The 23,332-nt window shown below is 39.0% G+C and overlaps 2 long non-coding RNA genes across 3 annotated transcripts in view; both read left to right on the top strand.

Annotated features, from left to right (window-relative positions):
• LOC112552669 (uncharacterized) overlaps window positions 1-14,819 on the top strand; it is a 206,307-nt gene extending 191,488 nt beyond the window's left edge. For both annotated transcript variants that reach the window (XR_016139091.1, XR_016139093.1), the window contains exons 4-5: window positions 13,738-13,793; window positions 14,476-14,819. This is a non-coding gene — a long non-coding RNA (uncharacterized LOC112552669). The remainder of the gene's footprint in view (window positions 1-13,737; window positions 13,794-14,475) is intronic.
• A 3,396-nt stretch (window positions 14,820-18,215) lies between these two features.
• On the top strand, window positions 18,216-21,380 carry LOC148936618 (uncharacterized). The gene is made up of 3 exons (XR_016139294.1): window positions 18,216-19,337; window positions 19,637-20,595; window positions 20,802-21,380. It is a non-coding gene; the product is annotated as an uncharacterized LOC148936618 (long non-coding RNA).
• Window positions 21,381-23,332: the final 1,952 nt, after the last annotated feature.

Raw genomic sequence — 23,332 nt, forward strand, 5'->3', positions numbered from 1 at the left:
TGCCCTTCTGCGAGGCCCCCTTTTATCCCGCAGGACAAAACCACAAGAGCCACAAATTTAACCGCACGGACGCGCGGTGTTGAACCGGCGACACATCGTTCGATAAATCTGCACGGCGCGCTAACATTGAAAGTTGAATGAATGGCGTTACGGGCTGGCGAGCATGCTGAATGCGGGACGAGACCGGCTCGTTGACACGGTAGTCAAAATATTGGGGGAGTGCCGAGTCGAATCTCCACCGTCGCGTTTTCCTTTTTATTTTCTCGCTGAATTATCGAACGGTGCGAGAAGCGATGGTAAGGAGCGTTTACGAGCTTGAGCACCCTCGGCAATTCAGATTCGTAGAATCGACATATCATCTGCGACTGGAGCTCGCAATACTATGAACATTTGTCGTGAACATTTGATTGCTCTGACGCAGCTGATATAAATTTCAATAAAGGCACTCTTTTCTTCTGTATATCGTATCTACTTTAAGAAATTATCAAAAATCCAAGATAATCCTTGATTTGATAATTCATATCAAGTATTTTACAAAAGTATTATCTAGATGAGAATATGACAGATAGTTCTTGTGTTGTAGAATCAACTTTTTATTATAGATATTTGTATGTGTAAGAAATGATGTTTCATTTAATCTTAAACTCATCAGTGGAATTTCAACTTTTTTTTTTAAAAGAAAACTAGATACATTTGATATTATATTGATTGTTTTGAAGATGGAGAATTATCATATAATGTGTTAACGAACCGTGCGGTATACTGGCTCTGATGCAAATCTGATTCAAATCTGGCGGAAAGTCGTGTCGTGGTTGGCTAATGGTCGGTGGTATAACGCATCGCGAATACGTGAGACAATGTAAAGACAGAGAAAAAGAGAGACAGAGAGAGACAAGTGAAACTTTCTCGATGCTGCTTTGTTCCGTGATGCGTAGATTAGCATTTAAATTGCCGGAGCTATCGCCGACCCGACAAACTTTAGATAGGACTTTTTACCGGCGAATTAACTTTCCGTCTTTGCAATGCATACTGGCCAACTTCAAGAATTTCATGCAGTAAAATAATTGCGAGCCTCATGTTTCGCATTTCACAATACTGAATCATATTCTCTTTATCGCGCTTAAGATGTGTCACGCTGCGTTAATTAACCGACTAATTTGCTAAGGCTGTTTGTCATTTTACGATCTGAGACAATTCCGTCATGTGACGGGAACACATCTGGTTTCCAATCGGACGAGTGGCAAAAAGATATTATAAAATAGAAGAATATTCTCCCCAATGACAAAAACCGATGCGCGATTTTTAACGATGATTCCACAAAACTGTACCTGTAAAGTCGCTGACGCACTCGAACGAGAAAAGGATAAATTCCAACTAAATCGCGCGGGAATAAGAACGTGGAGGATGCGAGGGTGCGAGAAGAAGATGAAAAAGAGACGAAAAAGGTAAAAAAGACGCGCTCGTTATTTCTCTCGTGAGAGGAGAATGACTTGTCTTGGCGCTTTATGCGAAGATCGTAAAAAAGATGCGGCGATTTATAAGGCGCGCTACCATAGAAATTGGGCCAGCTTACGACAGACCGAGGAAGAACGTTATTGGATGGTAGACGCGATCTAAAAAGAAGATCCAACAAGGAGGAGCGATTTTTTTAACGAAGTATGTTTATACTTGTAAGCAAGTTGCCACAGTGATCTCACTTTCGATCGCCATTTTTAACATGGAACGTGAGATTTTAACGTCTTCGAGATTATATCGATATTGTATATCTAAAAAAAGAGTAGGATCGCAATTAAAACGAAGAACCGCAATTATGCCTTCTTACGTATATCTGATGTATTTGATATAACAAATTTTGTACCAAAGATGGTAATATAGTATGTAGGTAAAAAGTCTAATTTGGTCTAACGTGAAGCACATCTGTGAGGAATCTCTGGGAATCTCATGTTTAATGATACGAAATAATATCAACGAAATTAACATTTTTGTAAGCTAATGATATTCAAAGTCTAAAGACAAAAATATTATATAAAATTAACAAACATGATAATTTATGCACTACTAAATTTCTAATATTGAGTTCAACCAAATTTGGGTTATTTATAATAATTTCTATCGCCACTATCATCACTAATTTAATTGATATATAATTAATTTAATTATAAAAATTGCGATAAATAATTTAATTTAAGAAATGTGTTAAGAAATGAAATTACTCAGATAAAGATGTAGATTTTACATTTTTCGCATATTTTTCAAAGAAACTACTTTTACAACATCTTTTATTTGTAAATATAAGATTTATCTCTTAAAATAATTAAATAAAAAAATTTGTTTTTGTTGCTTATATAAAATGTAATATAATATAAATATAAAATGTAATATAATATTATAGGTACTCCTATAATATTGTTCTTAATATTTATTACGATGAGTACGCTATGCTGCCGTGCTAATGAAAAGCTGTCTAAAAGCTTATGGATGATTTATAGATTTTTATTATATTATTTTATTTTTAGTTGATTTTTTTTACAATTTTAGTCCTTTCAAAAGAAAGTTATTTTTTTACCTGTTTTTAGCTATAGAATTAGCTATAGAATTCTTATATATTTTCTTAAAGAAGACTAACAGTCTTTCATTTATGAAAAGGATTTTCAAAAATATTGTTATTGAAATTCTGGCAAATGTTATCAGTTTTAGATTCCACATAATTTTTACTGGTTTTCATAAAGATTGTTAACCACAATGAACGGGTAATGGCAACATCGGATTGTTCCGCTTCAAAAATTTTTATCACTCGTAGATACATTGTCTTCGCATAATGCGACCGCAACCACTCGTAAAATTTGTATGCATAATTCGTATGTACATCGTAGGTCAGAGAAAAGATGCATTAAAGTTTCATCCATGATCGGATGATTGTCCAAAAAGTCAAAGTTCATAGAAAAATCGAAAAAAATGGAATAAAGAATTGTCATTTCTATCAGGATGCGATCATACCAAATTTAATCCTTAAAATTCTCAAAGAGAATTCATATAACAATAAAATTATGTATAATTATAGAAATAATACATAATTCTAGGAGAATATTATTATTCATATAATCAATTTTGTGAAACTTTGTTTATTGAGATACACGTGAGCATGCACATTTATGATTTACAAACATATAATAAAGAATTATTGATAGCGCACGTGCGGTGGTCAATTATTCTGCAAGCCTGGGAATCGCTATTATTTGAATTTCAGATTCATTAATAAAATTTAACTTTATATTAAAATTTATCAAAAATTTAAATTAATAAATTACTTCCAGAATATAATTAATGTAATGAATGTAAGTATAATAAGTTATTAATAAATAAAGTTGAACTTAAACTGGTTTTAACAATGAGTCTCTCGGAAGAGGATCTAGATTAATAGCTTGCACTTATTGTAATGGTTTTTTCGCGTAGTGACTGCGATAGACTTACATGATTCTTTACTCGGCCATCCTTTCTGCCTTCGGCTTTCTATTGCAATTACAGTTTTCCGCTATCTTTCCTATCATTATCGTTAAGACACTTCCGTTTTGGATTGTAACGATGCATAAACATGCGGCACATATTATTGATCTACATCAATGTGTCTTGATAAGTCAAACTGTCAGATTTCAATATTATAAATCGTTTTTCTCGAAATATACAATGAATGCTACAATACTAATAATATTATGAATGCCGAATTTTCATTATAGTCTCTTGAAAAAAAAATATTCTCAATAATATGTTTTTAATATTTTGTTAGAAATCACAAAAATTTATTTACTTTAGCTTTGTGAATAGAAAAATAGAACACTTGTAAAAATATCAGTAATGCAGCTTTATTGGTTTCGCATTATTTTTTTTCAAATACACACAACATAATATCTGTTTATTTCATAATGTCATTTCATAATGACTATTGTCAATTGATGCATTGCATATATTCTCATTCTAGATTGACATAGGTAAATGATGTATTTCTTTGTGTTTCTTTGTTCCATTGATGAGAAAAGATAAATGAAAATGTGGTCACTTTTTCTTCTTTAATAGAGAGAAAAGATATTTTTTCTTCTATTCTTACATTTCTACTATGTAGGTCACTAGGTCTATTTCGGCACCTTTATTCGGTTTAATCCGGCTTAATCCTTTCATATACATATCCTTACATATACAAAGCTTATTTTTATAAAGTTTCCTTTTTGTATAAATAGAAAAATCGTTTGAAAAGAAGATTACAAGATAATTTTCGGTTTAACTTCAATTTGATTTATATTGAGTGAAATTAATCTTCTAAATCTATAAATAAAGCGAATCAGCTTGACATGAATTAAATCCCAGTTTTAATATTAAGAATGAATTTATGTTTCAATATCAGCTAAATATTGGTTAGAGCTTTATTTTCTTTTAATTTGATTTACTAAATTATAAACTTCATTTATAAAATTATGAAATCTAACTTTCACTCAAGTTTAGATAGTACTGTCATTAATTTGTGGATTACAGAGCATCATTGCTAAATTAGATTGTTTAGAAACCATAAGTTAAAATTCTGGCTGCTAAAGAAAAAATAATATTATTTATATATTATATAAAACAAATATATGTATGTGTATATGTATAAATACACATGTTATAAATTTTGGTATTTCTCTAATTTTCTATTATTATTTCAATATTATTAATATATAAAATATTATTTATATAATATTATTATTTTACTTATTATTTTACTTATTATCTTTTCAAAACTATACACACACATATATCGTGTCTTGTTCAATCGAATGAATAAAAATAGAAGCCGACAAAGACATAACTGAATAATAAAAATAGAAAGTATTTTTCGATGTGAATATTTCGGGTTAAATAGTTCTTTTGGGTTAAATTTTGAAAGAAAGAATATAAAAGTAGAAATAAAAGAAAAAAAAAAGGGAAAAGCAATCCTTATTCGCATAAAAATAAATAATTGCTATAGAATATAGGGTATAGGATGAAATACAACATGTCTCAAAGGAATGTCTCAAAATATCGTAAACTACTTTTAATCATAAATTTTTTTAACAGTTTTTTAACAACTTTTATCCTAATTTACTATGTTACCTACTTGAGTTTTATCGATTTTTAGAAATATTAGATTTTTGCTTTTGTTCTCTTATAGAGTATTTCAACCTCGTTGTTCAATTTCTTTTCTATTCACAAAAAGAGTTTATATTTTTATACATTTTCATTACCACTAAATTTTCATAAAATTGATTAATATTAAAATAACTATTCGAATTCAAATATATTAGGCACGTAAAAAATATAAATAAAAGCAATAAAATTAACTTTTAATTATCAGATTTTTACTATTATAAGGTATCTTTCCCATTATCTAACATAATTTAACAGATAATTATTACTTGAGATTTATGACGTTATTTTTATTTATCAGAATCAAAGAAATCAGTATAAATAAATGGATGTATTAGTTTCAATCAGATTTAACATGGATTTAACATCATTCGTTTCCTTATAATAGATATTAATTAGAAGTTTTAGCTTCTTATTTAGACATAATTTGGCTCGCGTCAACTTCGGCTCGTCGAGTACGCTCGATTTCAAGAACGATTAACTGCTTGCTAGTCGTGTCGCATGCCCGACGGGGACGTTCCTAACATTAACGTTTTTGTGGAGTGGTTCTGTGCACACATGCTGTGACTTTCCCCAGCGCGCAAAGTTCCAACAATTAGACGACGGTTTCAGAATTTCACTCTAATGAATAATAATCGATCCGGGGGAGAGGTGCATCACCGGCGCGCGTTCCATCAGGCACACCGTGTCTCGGGTATGCTATCACGTTCTCAAATTGATTTCGCTTTCCTTGTAAATCGCTACACTAATGATAGGAGCATGATGCTTATAGGCGAGATGAAGTTATTGGTCCTGTTCCCAAGTTGCTTCGAACATACTTATATTCTTAGATTTCAACTTAATTGAGCAAGCTCTATCTTTCGCGTTCTGAAATGAATATAAAAGATGGAGGTATTGACGCGTATTGAAAACTAAAAGTAATCGTGTCTATAATACATAAATGTGACATTTCGATCTCTAATTTAATTCGATTAGACTTTTATATAATCGTAGCGCTATACTTTGCGTATACGAATCCGAAGTTTTGTGAAACTGCCGCCGAGAGATTGATGACGATGATAGGTACACGTTGTTTACGACGCCATATGGTGGTAGAGACACATTGCGCTTTCGTTTCACGCGTTCCGTATTTGGCGCGGCTGCTTTTTCGTTTGCGAGTGATATAAGGACGAAATAAGTGCGTTATCGACTCGGGATATCGCTCGAGTCTTCATCCACGGTGTCGGTTGGCTATCGTCATTCATTATTAATGGCGCGCGCGACGTTTGTAATTTCACCCGGCGGAAAAACTAGCCGACAGCGAAATGTGTCGGAGCGAGGAGAATCGCCCGACATTTATATGACAATAATCGCGCGAACAGGTGCATGAGATAACTCTTCCTTCCTCTCGTCGGCGGAGAGCGGAAACCGCTGTCGATCGAGCTGGTCGAACTGGTCGGCGGCGGCTAATCTCGCGACAAACGCCTCGATAGTAATGACCGACCCTGATCTTCGACTTCGTCTCGAGTGGTACCGTATACCTCGGCGCTAAATAGCCATACGACGTCGCTCGCGTGTCATTCCTAGCGACGCTGAAAGAGACGAATGGCCGTCGGTGCCCTGCGTACGTTACTCCTCTCGCGCGCGTGAATCGTTACGGCTCCACCTATACGTTGCAGTTAGCTGCAGTGACACCGCGGCGATTTCCGACGGGCTTTCGACTCGAAAACCGCCGATTCCCGGCCATGGCGTCGGTTCAAAGCGCACGAAGATAGATGACGGTTGATGGACAATCCATTAAGATCGATACGCTGTCACCCGTCCTCTCTCATTCGTCGCTCATGTCGCCGGTGTGTTTGCCTCGCGGATCTTGTCTTATGCATCACGCCGATCGATTGTCGAACGATCGAGCGCACAATAAGAACTTTAAAAGAACTGACTTAAGTCGCTACCGTGCGTGGCTACCGTGGACCTGAAAGCGAATAGATAATCTGCGATGGTTAAAGAAACCGTAAATTTATCGCACGAAATGAATACCGTAAAATTGTTTTATCGATGATGATGGAGCGGCTCGCATGGTTACGTAATCAATTATTTAGTAAACAAGTTAACGAAAACTTGTTTTTTTTTATGGTTGCCAAAGTTGCTATAAAAGACGAGAGACGTTTCCAAACGCGTGGTCGTTATAAAGCGGAATACCGCTCGAAACGATAAGCGCTTGGTGACATGGCGGACACGAAACCGTTCGTACGCGGTATCTATTCGGCCATCACGATCCCGCCGTGGATCGTGTAACCGCAAATCGTCGCGCGCGGGAAGGACGTGACCTCGAGAAAATATAGTGGCCGAGAAGGAAAGAGAAGAAGGACCAAAGGCTACATTAAAGGGCCTCAAAGCTGAACGTAACTTGACCTGTAGCAACCATCGTCGGCTTCCCTTTCCGCAGGTATCGCTCGCTCATTTTGTTTCACCTTCGAGAGCCATTAACAGTGTCGAAAAAGAAGAAAAATGTATAGTTCCGTTTTTTTCACTCTTGATAGAAGAGATCTCATAATTCTAAAAGAATTAAGAAAGTTAAAATTAATTATAAAATATATGTATATATATATATAGTATATGAATATAGAAATAGATGATTATTTATACACTATTTTTCTCGTTTACGTAACAAGATATTTTTTAATTTCTTTCCTTTCTCGTAAAAATTAATATATATTTTGTATGTACGCAATTGCATTTCAATATTTATTTTCTATCGAAATGTGTATTTGCATTGCAGTATAATAGTTATAAGTATTATTGTAGTCGAGTACGATATAAATAAATTAAAAACAAAACACATATAATAACGAATAGTGACAAAAAAGAAACTCCCTTGTTTCCCATAGAATTTCTTTCTCTTCAACGCAAAGAAAGGCGGAAAGAGACGAGAGCGATACCTTCTCGGTATCGCTTCTGATCTTAAACGTTTCCCTAATCGTTGCTGCTGCTTTGCGGTCCTGCTCGGTCCCGCGGTTTGCTTTACTACCGTCACGTATAAGCCGAGCACGGACGTGGAACACGTTGGATGGAAAAGAACGATCGCGTCTGCGAGCACAGAGGAGTCAGCCTCGGCGGGGGCGCGCCGGGCTACCGGCTAGTTAAGATAGCGATCCGAGCGCGGTGTCGAACAATGCCGTAAACTAGCGCGGCCGGTAGTGAATCAAGCCTTATGGCGAAAACGTGAACGATTAGCGCCGATCTGTATTAACACACAGATCCGTACGCGACACGTTGATCCGTGCCCGGCTTCCAGGCTACGGGCCGCTACGTCGTCCCACCGGATCTTCCGCGGCTGGAAGATCGTCCGCCGATCTCCGGCAGGAACGCGTGTCCGTGCGATGTAATTGCACAATCGACCGTGCATTTTAATAAATCGCATTTTCCCCTCGGTGGTCGCGATTACTTCGCCGGTCGTGGACAGACGTGTACCGGACGCCTGTAAACGCCGCCGTGATTATCGCCGGCCACCAACGGCGTGCACCGACGACATCGTGGCGTAGCGACCCTCGAATTAATCTCTCGATAACGGAATCGAATCTAAAGTGACGATAACATTTTAACAGCCGTTTAAGAGGAATTTATGTGGTAAGACTTTCAGATAGAGACAGGAATTAAATTGCCGTTTCTGAGTACTTTCGTTAGGATAGAATTCTTTTTTTGTTTTTGCAAGGTCAATTGCGAGCAGAACATCTTCGAACTTTTTTTAGAAGAATAATCAAGTTTTTTTAGGATCATTTTTTTAAGAAATGTCATTGCGATCACGCGAAACGATTCGTATTTTTAGAAATAGAAATCCATAGTGAATCGATGAAAATACGCGCGATTATCGTCGACGGTCCGGAAGTAAAACGCGCACGGGGAGGAATACGAAGATGCCAGTAACGGGAGCAAAAAAAAAGGGCACGGCGAGATACTCGAAGGGCCGCAAAAGTCGAAAGGACAATCGCTCGTCAAGCGGCCGTCAAAACATCCCCAAGGATCCATGGCGAATCGGATTCTCACAGTAGACGGGCAATGCCGTCGATCTGGCAAGCCAGCGGCGGAGGTTCCACGATAAATGAAGAGGAAGGTTCGTGAAGAGGTTCACCGTGCCCTCCTCTTCTACAGCGCGACAATATGCGACCGCAAACAAACGAGTGGCAGCGATATAGGGCGCCAATGCGCATTCAAGACCAGACAGACTGTCATTTGTCACGTCTTTCACGGTCTCTAATGACATGACTGCTTTGGATGCCTTCTTCTTATGCCAAGCGGGCACCTGGCACTGACTCGCTTTATTATTCTCCTTTCCTACTTCTGCAGACCCCTCCGTCTTTCGTCTGCTCTTTCGCCCCATCCTCTCCTCCTGTTTCTATCTTGGTAACGATCGCGCGATCTATCTCTTCGTCCTTCCATCGCGCTCTCGGTCTTTCTGGCTCTCGTACGTGTCGTTGCGACGGTTAAATTCGATTTGTTAGGATTAAGGACGACATCGCGACGGAAGTGCCCTGCGCGATTTAGCGAGCATTTATTGAAAGCCGAGAGATTGAAAAAAAATTAAGCATTTGAAAGTTCCACTGAGTGTTAAGGAGAACATACCTTTACAGGGAAGTATTATTACCTTTTTCCCGCCTGGCAATCTTCCTTATCATTTCTCTCGTTTTAATTTATGTCATAATTTCCGCGACGCGTGAGGCCGCTAGAAAGACCGGTCGCTAGTTCTTCGAAATGCCATGAAATAAATATCGCAAGTCCCTTTTGTGCCTCCAAACCGATCTTCGTGTTTCTCTTCTCTACTATTTAGTCGTGTAGAGCGAATTCCGCTCCGGTAACGCGTCTCTCTCTCTCGTCGGCAGTCGGCATGATTTAAACTCATTGGGTGCCACATCCGCGCGCGCGCGCGCGCGCGCGAGTTCAGTTCCGACGCACGTTCACGCATATGCGAACTGAAAGGCATATGGATGGTTGCTCTCGTGTTCGCGATAGTTGGTGGTCGCTCTCGATCGTCCGCTTCATAGCTCTGCACAATCGCATATTCGTTTTTACTGTGAATATATTAACCCCATTGAAAATAAATTAATAATCGAAAATAAAATAAAAGTTGCAATATTATTTCTCCATTTCTCATTTTATTTTAAATAAAATAATATATATTATTAATAGATATATTATTAATATATATATTAATAATAGATATTTTATTGCAAGTTGCATCTAACTTTTCATTTGGAAATTACGTAATATTTGCGATATACAAAAATTTGATACAAGATTTTATTTTGTTCAAAAATGTTGGATTGAATTTATTTATTCCATCGAAACGTTAGAATGTAATTCGCTGTAGTAATTGTCTGAGGATGCTGCGTTTCTCAAACAGATTAACAGATTGACTCATTCACGACGTTACTCATGAATCGCTAAAGAGTGATTCGATATTTCTTCGGCGGAAGGAATGAGAAATGGGATGATACGAAAAAGGCTCCAAGGCCTCGATACTTTCGTGACGTGTGCTCTCGAGTGGTCATACGACAAACGACTATCGTTCATCATCAAACAGCGACTAGAACGAGATGGCATAGTAGAAGTAACTTCAGTGCACGGCATTCTGCTCGTACTGCACGCTGGACCGATATATCTACCGAATCAAACAAACGGACACCTTGCTGTTCTAGCTTCCATTCCGTAATGTCTTACATGACTTCTGATACAGGCATGACTTTCGACTCGTCGATCAAAATTCCCGTAATTTAATAAGAAACGAAACGTTCGCGCATATTTTACACATATTTACAAAAATATGAAAAAAATTATAGTTCGTTATTTTTTGCAAAGTTATTTTCTCCTCTTGACATGTACGTAATTTTTAAAAGAGCAAAGCGTTTACAGTTTGATTGTGCGTAAGGATAACGAAGAGATCTTGATGAATTTTTGATTGATGAATTTTTTCAAAATCAGAAATTATTAAAAGATAAATATATTATTTATATTTCAGTATCTTCTTATTAAGAATATTTATACAATATAATTGATAATTAATTTCGTTCTTAGTCGAAAAGTGGAAATTACTTATAGTCATGAATACCGGTCCGAGTTTCGAATGCAGGGTCGAGGGAGTGACATGTAAACGGGCAGATAGATATTATAGAGTCGCTATATATGCTTCTGGTACTAAAGAAAAAAAAATGAAAGACCGAGAGAAGATTCGCGGGAGAAATCACGCGGCGAGAATCCCCATTCTCAAAACAGCCTCGTCGGATCGTTTGCCGATTATCCACGCGTAACCGATCGGATGGCCCGCGGACAAAGCAAACAAGTTGTTTCGCTACACTTTGCGCAGAGCGGAGCGGAGAGGAGAGGAAACGAGAAGGAGAGAGAGAGATAGTGGCCGTGGGCCATCGCGCGCCGTTTCGGTCATAAAACCAGGAGTTATGGTTATTTAAAAACTTATTGGCCCGCCCATGCGGGTGCGGGGAACGGGTCGTGGAGGCGGGGGCGATGGCAAACGAAGAGAGAGGAAGAACGCCGTGACCCCAGCCGAGATAAATCAAAGGATATTAAGATCGTTCCTCCCTCTTCGCGATATCCTCTCGCTCCCGCTCGCGCACGGACGGGGGAGTTCTTAGCCGAATGCATTACGGGGAGGTAGAAGGCCGCCATAAAACTATCCGTGGTACCGCGCACAAGCTATACGTAAACCACGTGTACCTGCCTACTTTACGTTCCGATCGGCGACAAGAGACCGGGAGCGATTCACCGGATCCGAGAAGCAAAGTGGATCCTTGATAAACGGATATTGAGTTTCACGGGAATTCTTCTCGCAGCGCCGTTCCTAATCCTACCTGTGCCAAAAAATGCCATATTCTCTGTCCCTTAGTCGTGGATTTAAGATACGATTCGCGTCGGATATCTCCAAAGAACTGCCAATTTCTAACGACGGCAGTATATCGATCGACATTTTTTTCATTTAATAACTTTTTATACTATTCTGAGATACTAATTATAAGGTAGAAAGAAAAGATATTTGTGAATATCGATAAGACGCTTGGTTATTTTATCTGCATTGTTGTTTCTCTATTAAATACCTGGATAGTCATCGTAAGAAAAAAAATGTTCCCCAAGACTTCGCGTCTTAATAGGAAAACGGCCTTCTGCGACCTGTAACAATTACACGCGTCAGCGCGGGAGGAAGCAGGAGGGAGCGGGAGAGTATTCAACGGTCTATGAAGTTACACACGGCACGTACGGGACGTTCGTTTGCACTCACGGTACGTCACGGCATTTAGACGCGAAGGCGAAAGCCGTGCTCGAGCGATCCTCAACTTGCGGGCGCGCGCGCGCGCGCACATACACACATACACACACACACATACACATACAGCACGGGGATTATTAATGAGTGCATCTCAATCCGGCAATTTTTCCACGTCGCGCCGGGTAATGCACGAACCGCGGGGGGCGAGCAGGCTATATTGCCCGATCAATCAAAATGAGCCCGGCATGGCAACTGCCGCGCTCTCGGCGGCGCATCGATCCGAAAGCCTTTTCCCAGCAACGGTGGAAGCAACACCCATCTGAAAATCCTCAGCCTTCCGCGTCCTTTGGTTATCAAGAGCAAGAGGAGTGGGGAGGCGAGGCGGAGGCGCGCAAAAGATCCGGAAGAATCTGCGATTTGCACTGGAAGAATTGGTAAATCGCCCTTAGAGCGACGGGCATTTCATCGTGACTTTTGTTACAAGCTTTGCTAACGTGCAGTTAACGTTTATTCTCACGTAATTCTATGTTTTTTTTTGAACTATTATCTTATCAGTTTGCGCGATGTTGATGTGGAAATCGCGAACGAAAACGAGATGTATGAGAAGCATGAACACAATCTTTGCGTGTCATGTATCGTGAACCATAGGAAATTATCAATAAACAGAAAAGAATTTCTTCACCAAATTTAAAATTACCTTTTTAAAAATGTATTTTGGCTAGAATTTATTAGAATTTGTAAAACTTGTTGGAATGTTGCAGTTATTGAATTTGGTAATACTTTTGACTCATGTAAAGTCGTGTAGCTTTAGGTAAACAAATCACAAGAAAGAGAGAACATATTGTAATCACAATTTTACTCGTTTTATCTCTGTTACATTTCAATCACATGTATATAATATAAACGCGCGTGTTATTAGTATATTAATTTTATACACGAGCATTTATGCTTACGCACATGTACAGCCTCGCTAATGCTAAAGGAGAAAGTTACCCCGATGCAGTTACGCAGTAATTATCCCTCCCTCACTTTTGATTTCATTTGACTTCTGCGATCTAGCTATTCTAGTAAATTATTTTACGCGAAATGACAGAAGACTCGGTCAGAGGAATAATCATAGTAAAGTCAGAAATATGTATCCTAACACAATGACCCAATGACCCAATGTCCCAATATGAATTCCAATGTCCCTGGGGAAAGGAGTAACTTCACCCTTTAAAGCATTAAAACATCGTGTTCTATTGATACGTTCATTTGTTATGCTTAAGCCTCAAAATGCCGCTTTACTAACCAACGAAGTACTTTTTCTTTTGTTATTTTTCTTGTTACAGAATTGACAGAAGAAATTATTCCGAAGAAAAGAGAACATTGCTATTGTCAAAAGGCGGTGAGTTTTTCAAAAGATTTTTTTTTTTCCTTAGAGTCCTAATAACCTTATTCCACAAAGTTGATTCTGTGTAATGCCACACGTTCGACAGAAAGAGAGCGAGGCCACAGCCACGTGGCTCCGGATAATAGAGGGTTCTGTTCTGACTGTGTTGGGTTCTAAGCTAGAAATTTGTCTCTAATTTCGGATGCTCTCATAAGAGATGCCGGACTTAAATGTTCTCTAATGTAGGGTTATTCGGTCGATTTTACTGTGCCGTGCCGCTTTCCAGCGGACGCTCTTGCGGGAATGTTTGCCGCGACGCTTCCTTTTTCAGTCTCTGGCTTTGTACCAGATACTGCTGTTAGCTCGGGGTAAATAGGAGGTTCGTAGATTATAGAGAAAACGCGCGCGGAAAAGATTTCTGTTTGTGAAATAAAATAACGTTCGTTTTGTAATAAGAAAGTATTTGTTAATAGAAATTATTAGAAATTAAAATTATTAAATAAAATTATTAAAAAAACTATGTATAAATAATATATAACTTTTATTAAATTAAATTTAGTTTATATTTTTCAATTAGATACAAGTTATATAAGTAAGTTAATGAATTCTTTATCCATCGAATAAAAATCTTTTGAATATCATTATACATTATATTAACATTCGTATTAACAACGAATAACGCATAAATTATATGCAGGAGAGTTCGTTAAAAAAGACATTACGGCAGCAGGACGTTTTTGGATCATTACCGAGGCCGTTGCGGTAATGAGCGAATGATTGGACAGGATAGAACAGAGTGGCTCGTAGGCGTGTTCGCGTCTTCGTCACGGAGCGAGAGACACGCTGAAGTGTCAGGGGCGTGCGCGTGAAATCACGCAATTCCAATAATGGGTGGGCGAGCGGCATCGTCACGGAAGCAGAAAACGCTTGGACAGATGGACGTAATTGAACGTATCGGGGAATCCTGTCTGGGTTTCTCCAGTTGTTTGCGATACGTTAAAAATGATCATAGTAGCGATTATAAAGTATGATTTATTAAAAAGTAAGATGGTAATCTTAAAATATGTACGATTTAAAATGCATTAAGAATCAAGAAATCGTTTTGTATAAAGGAAGATTATAACTAATAAATTTTATTTTCTTTAACAACTGAAATTGAGATTAATTTTTTCTACTACGGATTACTTACAATTACTTACTTATATAAATAAATAATCAATCTAATAAGCCGAGCTAACTTTCAAACAATGATAAAATAAAAATATAAATTCAATATAAGAAGAATTATTAAATACAAAGATCCTGTCAAGCAATATTATCTATTATATTATCAGTATCCTATTACTTATGTTTTTAGAAAAAATTAAATTTATTAATTAAATTTTATATAATAATTGCAATTAATAAGAACTGAATAACTGATAAGTCAGCAATAAATGTGTAAACATTTGGCACAATTGAATATTTAAAAAAAATAATAAAATGACATATGTTTTAATTTTTATTTGAGTCCTTTTTAATATAATTAAATTAAATTACATGAATTAATAGAAAAATGAAAACAATAATATTAAAGTATGTCGGTGATTTGTATTCTGTGTCGTCATGGTAATAAAAGGATGGAAGCGCATAATTATATAGTTAAAAAAAAATATCCAACAAATATAAAAATTGATTACAAATAATATAACATAATCTCAAAATTATTTGAGGTTAAAGATTAAAACTGACATGTAGACTGAAATACAAGTAAAGATTGTGATAATTTACATAATTTCAATGTTCGTGAGAGTATGCGAGCAATTTTAATTATGAAATTCAGACGTTTAAATTGGAGCACGTGCTCGAAGAGTTCACAGATTGATAACCCGTAATTACAACTTATTCTAAGGCTTTATAAAAGAAACACCTTCGTTGAACGTTTTACCAGTGCTCGGGAGAGCTATAACGCCAAGGCGGAAAACAAGCGAATCCCGTGCTCGTGAAAGGAATCTTTTAATAACACGGAATAGCGTTATACACATGTATGCGGTCCGGTACGGCGTATTATCGGTCGAGCACCGCCACTAATATCTAAGTGAATTACGGCATATATGTATTTAAGCGCGCGCGATGGTCTATGGACTGCGGCTCGAAATCGATTCCGCGATTCGATTTGCGGTCGCGAGGACCCGTGGTGGACCGAGCGATCGAGAAGCGAGCCTGACCGCGATCTGGAGAGGATAATGATCCCGAACTCATTTCGCGATCATTCTCTCTGATTGATCTGATTAGTCCGGTCTCGGAACAGGTCGATCGGTAAATGATCTCGAGCGATCTCAATCAGCTTCTGAAAAAAACAAAACGGCATCGCTCGATCGTCTCTCCCCCGCTTCAAGGGTTGCCCGGCCCCCTCCCTCTCCCCTTCTCCCCACTCCCCTCCTTCCTCAGCTCCCTCCACCTCTTATTTGCCCTCGGTATCCCTGTCTTTTGCCTCCTCTTCCTCTGCCGTTCCTTTCATCTCTCCACACGATAATGAGAGCCTCCCATGTGGAAAAGGGATTATTTGCGGCACGGGATCGAAAATGCCGTGCGAGCCTCATTATCGGATGCACGACTACCACGATTCTGGAGCGGCTCTCGCGTTTCGACATTGTTCCTCCCGATCCCCGGGGCTCGCGGCAGGTAGGGAGACCGCCGCCGCGGATCCTTCTTCCTCTGCCATGCCGCTATCGGCGAGGAATTGCTGAAACCGTAAATCAACGGCAAGGCCGGGTTAGGGGAGGTCGAGGAATTGGAGCGGCCTGCTCCTCCTCGCCTTTACGTCGCGAGCACGACGAGGCAGTTAACTGAAATGCGGTCGTTTCAAGAATACAGGTGTAGTTGCAGGTTAGTCTTTCTTTCTCCCCCTCTCTCTCTCTCTCTCTCTCTCTCTCTCTCTCTCTCTCTCTCTCTCTCTTTCTCTCTCTCTCTTTCTCCCAATGCTAATATACGAGGAAGATTCGGATAAACTTATTATTACCAGAAATCGGTGCGCGAATCCACACTGGCAAACGATTTAATGAATATTCGCGAAATTACAGTACCGTCGACCGTTCGCAGTTGTTTTTACATTTTTCTTTTGAACCGGAGAGAACAGGTAGAAATTCCAAAGCGACGAACAAAATCACAAATCCGATAAAAATGTCATAAAATTATTGTTATTTGATATTATTCTCATTGGTTACCTAATATTATATTTTTTTCTTCTTCCGCAAGGTTTTTCTAAAATGACATTTTTACTCTTTTTTCAAGCAATTTTTATACAATTATATCGAAAGTATCTCCTTTGAAAGGTCGCGCGAAGCTTCCTGCTTTACTACTATTCCTTCACGATACACCCGGCGATGTTGTGCATTTATCTTAACATTATCTCGATAATTATGAAGCGCTTAAAAGGCCTGGTTGCAACATCCCCAATAAACGTTTATCTATCCATCTCCGCACGATTTTACCTGTTCACAATTTAACGGTCGCACCGCCGACCGTTGACCGCCGCATGCTTGTTTACGATTCTGTCCACTTCTCTTCCCCGACGCACCTGCGTGGTGGTGCGTAGAGTGCGTGCACGCGTGCGCGCATAACCGGGATGTCAAATGCTTTGAAACGTCACGCGTCGCGCCGAGATCCACGCCGGCTACGGCGAGCCTTTTAATGGCTTACGACGAAATCGCCGGTTTAATCGCTGGCTATTCGGATTCTTTTTGCGGACAGATCGGACAAATCGCCGGGGCGTGTTTACTTGAATGTCAGCTAAGCGCGACGCCGGCCCGTTACACGCTCCGGTACGCACGAGAGTGCCGCGCTTCCTAGTTGCGTCACTTGAACGGACAACCATTGACCGGCACGTGTCAAGGACGATAAAATATAAGAAGAATGAGAGAAAGTATTTTAAGTAAAACGTGCGATAAAACAATAGCGGAAAGAAGAATCCGATCAAAACGACGTATAACCGAACCACGAGATATAAACGGAATTAGTTCCAAGTCGGATTAACGGATAAATAAATTAAATTTAATCACTACGGAAAATGTAACTTTTTTGTCTTCTGTAATTATTTATTACACCAATATTTCATATTTCTAATCGTGCGGTAGAATTTTTAATAATTTTTTTAAATCGATTTCGTTTCGATAAAAGTTTTGATACTTATCTACACTGATGTTGCATTTCATAATTGTTTTACATTGATGAACACTACATCAAGTTTATATTACATGCACGAAAAGAGCTTATACGAAATTATTGATCATTATCCATAAATCTAGAGATATTAACATCATGTCGTGTTTTTGTATAATAATATTGCGCGCGGATACACGACTGGAGGAAAATATCGGTGAACGATGATCCACGTCAAAACTTTTCCCGTGACTTCCCGGGACAGTCTTCAGATCGTTAGTCACGGCTGATTAGTGGAACGTGCTCATGCATAGATCGTTGGTCGCCATTGTTTAGCGCCAATGTTCTTCGAAAACCCGCTTCCTGCAGCGGGAATTTCTCACCGCCACCGCGATTCTTCGCGTGGAAGTAGAACTTGCTAATTACTAAGTAAGTGAGAATAATTCGCATTTCGATCGCCATACAAATTTCGACGGAGCATCGAGATACGGACGAAACGTCGATGATTTAACGGTGGCTCGTCGTTGAAACACATCGAACACGTCTGCGTTTCGTGCCTCTCTCGCGAGAACACGCGAGATGAAACCGCATGGCGGCGAGAGGCGTGTGCACGCGATACACAATCCATACTCGCCTCTTAGTTAAATGTTCGTCTGTAGAGTTCGGAGTATTTGCCGTATCGTTCCGGAATTCCGTTCCAGTTCGTTTAATGAGGAACGGCTTTTTAGCATTCCTACGCAAGCGAGCCAGCGTGAGAACCGCGAAATGTGGGGTCGCGGCCCATAAAACCCGAGAGTCAGGCGCGCGCAGTTCGGCGCGCGGATCGTTGCCGTTGTGCGCGATACGAAGAGGGAAAAACCCGTCGGTCAAAGCACGTCAATCGCCCCAAACGGGCTAAACGTACGTTAGCGCCCGTGCCGCGTTTATCGGCGGCTCTTAAAGACGCGGGAGTAGTAGCTTTCGTCGTGCGCTCGCCGCGCGCGGCCGCCGGCCGTTTGTACAACCGTATCTCGTTTAAGTCTTCGCCGGCCCGTTTTCGAAATCCCGCAAATTAGAATGTTACAGGTCGGGTCGGGTCGGGCTTGCGTTCGAGGAGAACTGAGTTGTCGGTTGTAGATACAGCGACAGGTACAAAGTATAGACCCGGAGTTCCGTAACTCTCTGACCTGCACAGCAATTATGATCGGATTGGGTCCATTTCAGAGTGCGCCGGAGTGCTTGGCTCGACTAATATTTTGTTTAATTCCCCTGGCCGTGCGCACGCAACTGAAAGTGTTACATAATTAGATGCAACTTTTCATTCGCGGCATCGCAAATCATGCTGTGATTTATAAACGACTTATAATGTCAACGGCGATCACCTTTCTACATTCCGGAGGATAAGATGCATATGTCTGCCTCTTCACCTAGACACTTGAAGTAAGTTATTAAAAGATTGATGTCTGAAATATTTAGATTGCTTAAGAATTTTTACTTTTATAGATTATTGTGATGTCTCTGACATCTATTTTAATGTCAATTATTACAAAATATCGAGATATTTTTTCCAACATATCGTTTAATTTTAATGTGCCCTGCTTACAACAATGATTATATTTATATTTCACATGGTTGAAAAGAGACTAATTGAAAAACTTAGAACTGGAAAGAAATGCGACTATACAATTTCGAAAATTGATTGATTTTTAATATTCAAACTGTGATATTGTATTCCACAGGCATGCCATTTCGTCTAAAGGGCATTGACATCTGATTATCAAGCAAACTAAATCACGGCGATCACATCTACAATGAAGATGCAATAAACATTGTTCCAAACGACTCTAATTGGGGCGCATGTCCAATTAGATCCTTTCCAGAAGAACAAAGCAAATCGATTCTCGACAACTTGACATTTTCTCCGACAAACAGGTGGGTGGTCCGTTGCCGTTCTCCTTCGCGACGTGGATACGATACAAATTTCGACCATAATCGAGTCCTCGATGAAGTCGAGCGGACTTACGAGCGAGCCAGGGAAAGAGACAAAAAGCGATCGGGGCTTGTAGTCACGAATACCAGCCGTCTCCTCTCTGGGAGCTGCGAGCGTGGAAGGATACGCCGTTGCTGCTGTTGCTGCCGTAGTTAGTGCGTTATTGAGGGAGGGAGGGAGGAAGTGAAGGGGCAAGCGAGCGAGCAGTCGGGCGAAGGGGTAGCAGCGAGATGCATTTCGTGGATTAAGAAGGTTATATACCTGGCGGTCTCACGGCGAGCCGGCGCGGTAGGAGTCTAATAAGATGTAACTAAATTATGATTGGATTCATCATTGCCGCGAACGGAATTGGTATGGTCGATCGCTTCTGCGAGCCGGAGCGCGGCCCGGGACGGCGCTGTCCGGTCAATAATTCATCGGCCCCAGGGCTTTCTATATGAAGCGTGATATACCGTGATCCCGAATGAGCGATTGCCAACGGTAAAGCGAGACGGAACAGGGGGGGGATCCACTCTCTGCGCTTCGGTTCTTCTGCATACTCTTGTTTCTGCTTGCGATCCGGCCGTCCGGCCGCGCGGCTGTGTTCCTTTTGGACGGGGTTGCTGTTACGTGGTACATATGAAGGCTCTCCAAAGATATTATGTTGACTCTTGGTAATGGTGTAGTGCCATACACTCACTCGTCTTCGACGGTGGATAATAGACGGAGGTGAGGGAGGATCGCAATTTTTTTCACTTAATTAAAAATCCTACTGTTTACTTCTCCCCACAAGATTCCTCCTTGATTTTCCTCCTTGACTTTCACAGAAGTGTCATTTATCAAAGGATGTTATAATATATTTTATTAAATAATATTTTATAAAATAATGAAGAAAAAAAGAATTATATTATGCATATTAGTTATTTTTCTTTCAGACTTTGAAAGACGCTTTGATCTCATTGATCACATTCCCTTTTCGTCCAGGACCCCGACATGAGCGAGAGAGAAAGAGAGATGAAAACTGGACAGGAGCGAAAAGGAAAAGGGAGAACCGTCGTGACTTGGCGCTTATGCAAAACGCGCGTAAACGTTCGTTTTGTTGGTTGAATTAGCCCGACGTAGGTTTCTCGGCTCTCGAAAAAAGGGAGCGGAGAACGCGAGTGGAGAACGGGGAAAGGGATGTTCGCATTCCCCTCTTACCTCCCCTAACGATCTCCCCATCTTCTCTGCCACCCTTGGAGCCAATCACGGACTAGTCATTCTCAGCCAGAGGCTCCTCATATCTCAGCCTTACCAAAAGGGTGATTTTTGCATGTCACGTGGGCAAACGGGCGCGCATCGTGAATGCCCGTCGTTAGGCCCTCGTTGTGCTACGATGATGTCGGTTTCACGCAACGATACGCCCCGAGGACTACCACGAAGAGCGCTCGCTCCACTTTAGCCCCATTCCGAGGGCCTCTTCCGTCATGATTCGGGCAAATTTACTCGCGCGATGCGATGCGATGCGATGCGATGCGATGCGATGCGATACGATGGCGATGCCAGCGCGAGTCCGCCTCTCATATCTGGCCATTTATTATACGCGGACACGTAATCTTTGGCATTAACGATGACTGTCGATAACAGGGTGTTCGTCTCATGATCTTCGGCTATGTTGAATAGATAAAAAGAAAATAGGAATAAATGAGAGAGAGAGAGAGAGAGAGAGAGAGAGAGAGAGAGAGAGAGAACTATATTTGTTATAGTAGAATAATGCAAATTGTAATAATCTCGATCAGAAAAATAAATAAAATAATGCGTGTAATTTAAATATAATATGTAATTAAATACATAAAAAATAATTAAATGTTAGGAACATAAAAAATATCAAATATTATTTTATATTATAATTTAATTACATATTTATTGAAAATAAAATTAAAGATATAAGAATAATATAAAATTTTAGTGCGTTTATTATTATTAAATTATTATTAAAAATTTTAATTTTATTTTAATTTTATTTTTAACATGAAATATTGTAATTGTGTGTGTGTGTGTGTGTGTGTGTGTGTGTGTGTGTGGGGGGGGAGGGTAACAAAATTTTTGTCTTGCGAATCATAAGGATTCAGATAAAAGTTGTATTAAACTAAATATCAGACCAAATTTTTTTGTATTCTAAACTATTTTTTATAGTTTGCCTTGATTGAAATAAGAGTATGAACTATGTTCATTGCTGAATTGATGCTCCATAAAAATATGAAAACTGTATTTTTTATCAAGGTAAAAGAAAAAGCAACAGACGTAAGGTCATTGACGTAAAAATGACGTAATGACCGTTTCTCTATTGAGAAAGATTTATGACAATTTTTTTTGCTAAACTTTCAACATTTATTTTTCTGCGAAAAAATTTTATGATGCTTTCTTCAAAGAAATCAATGCATAAAGTAAAGAATTTATAGAACTATAGGAAAAAAGAAATGCGAAGAAAAAGCATTTGTTAAAATTATCAAAGATATATGATCTGCAAAAGATATAATGATCTGCAAAAAAAAAAGTTAACATGACATTTATAGAGCAACTGTTCGAAAGAAATGTATATTTCATAATAAAATACACACATAAGAATTAAATAAAATAGTATAAATTGTCTCGTTTATTTGCATACATATTTCGCTATTATCTGTTCGTTCGTTAACTCGTTTAAAACAAATTTTTTGAAACAAATTTTTTTATTCAAAGATAGGTTGTTTGTTACTACTGTTGCAAAACATGTACAATAAAATATAACAATAAACGTGCATCCGATTTTTTTCACAATAATAGAAAGAAAACTCATAAAATTTTATATGGATTTTTCGACGCATTTCTAGTACTTTTCTTCTAGTACTTTTTTCTGCACTAATCTCTTTTGCTCTCTCCTTCTATGCTCTCTTTTGCTCTGTCCTTCCCAACCGGTTGTTCCCACTGACTTCTCTTAACGTTATGATTTGTAAAAATAGTTGTCAGTAAGTTATTGGCTCAAGAGTGATATGTTGGTACGACGCATTGGTATGTCTTGGTTTTTTAACCTTGTAATATTTTCTAGATTTTTTTTAATGTAACTGCCTATAGATGCGTAAAAAATCTATCTGTCATGGATTGGCCTAGTATTACATTAACACTACAGTTACCGCCTGAATAGAAACACTGCGTGCTGCACAGTTTTTATTCTGAAATATGTAATATATATAAGGTCAGTTCTTTGATTCTTTTACTCGTTAAAAAAATCCAGGAAGAGCTGACTCTATCGAATCACAGTTGTTTCTTTTACGGTTATTTTTTTTCTTCCGTTCCATAAGTTATACCCTATCCTTTTTATCTTCTAAAAGGTCTTTAAAAAGATGTCTCTTAAATTTTTTTCCGGTTACTGCGTGGCCTTTCATTGCAGACCTTCCAGTTCCAATTCCAGTTATACAAAGGGAAGGAAAACCGTTTGAGCCCTTTC

Source organism: Pogonomyrmex barbatus, unplaced genomic scaffold (genome assembly GCF_055798465.1).
Source record: "Pogonomyrmex barbatus isolate J1 unplaced genomic scaffold, ASM5579846v1 scaffold2, whole genome shotgun sequence".
Classification (NCBI taxonomy): domain Eukaryota; kingdom Metazoa; phylum Arthropoda; class Insecta; order Hymenoptera; family Formicidae; genus Pogonomyrmex; species Pogonomyrmex barbatus.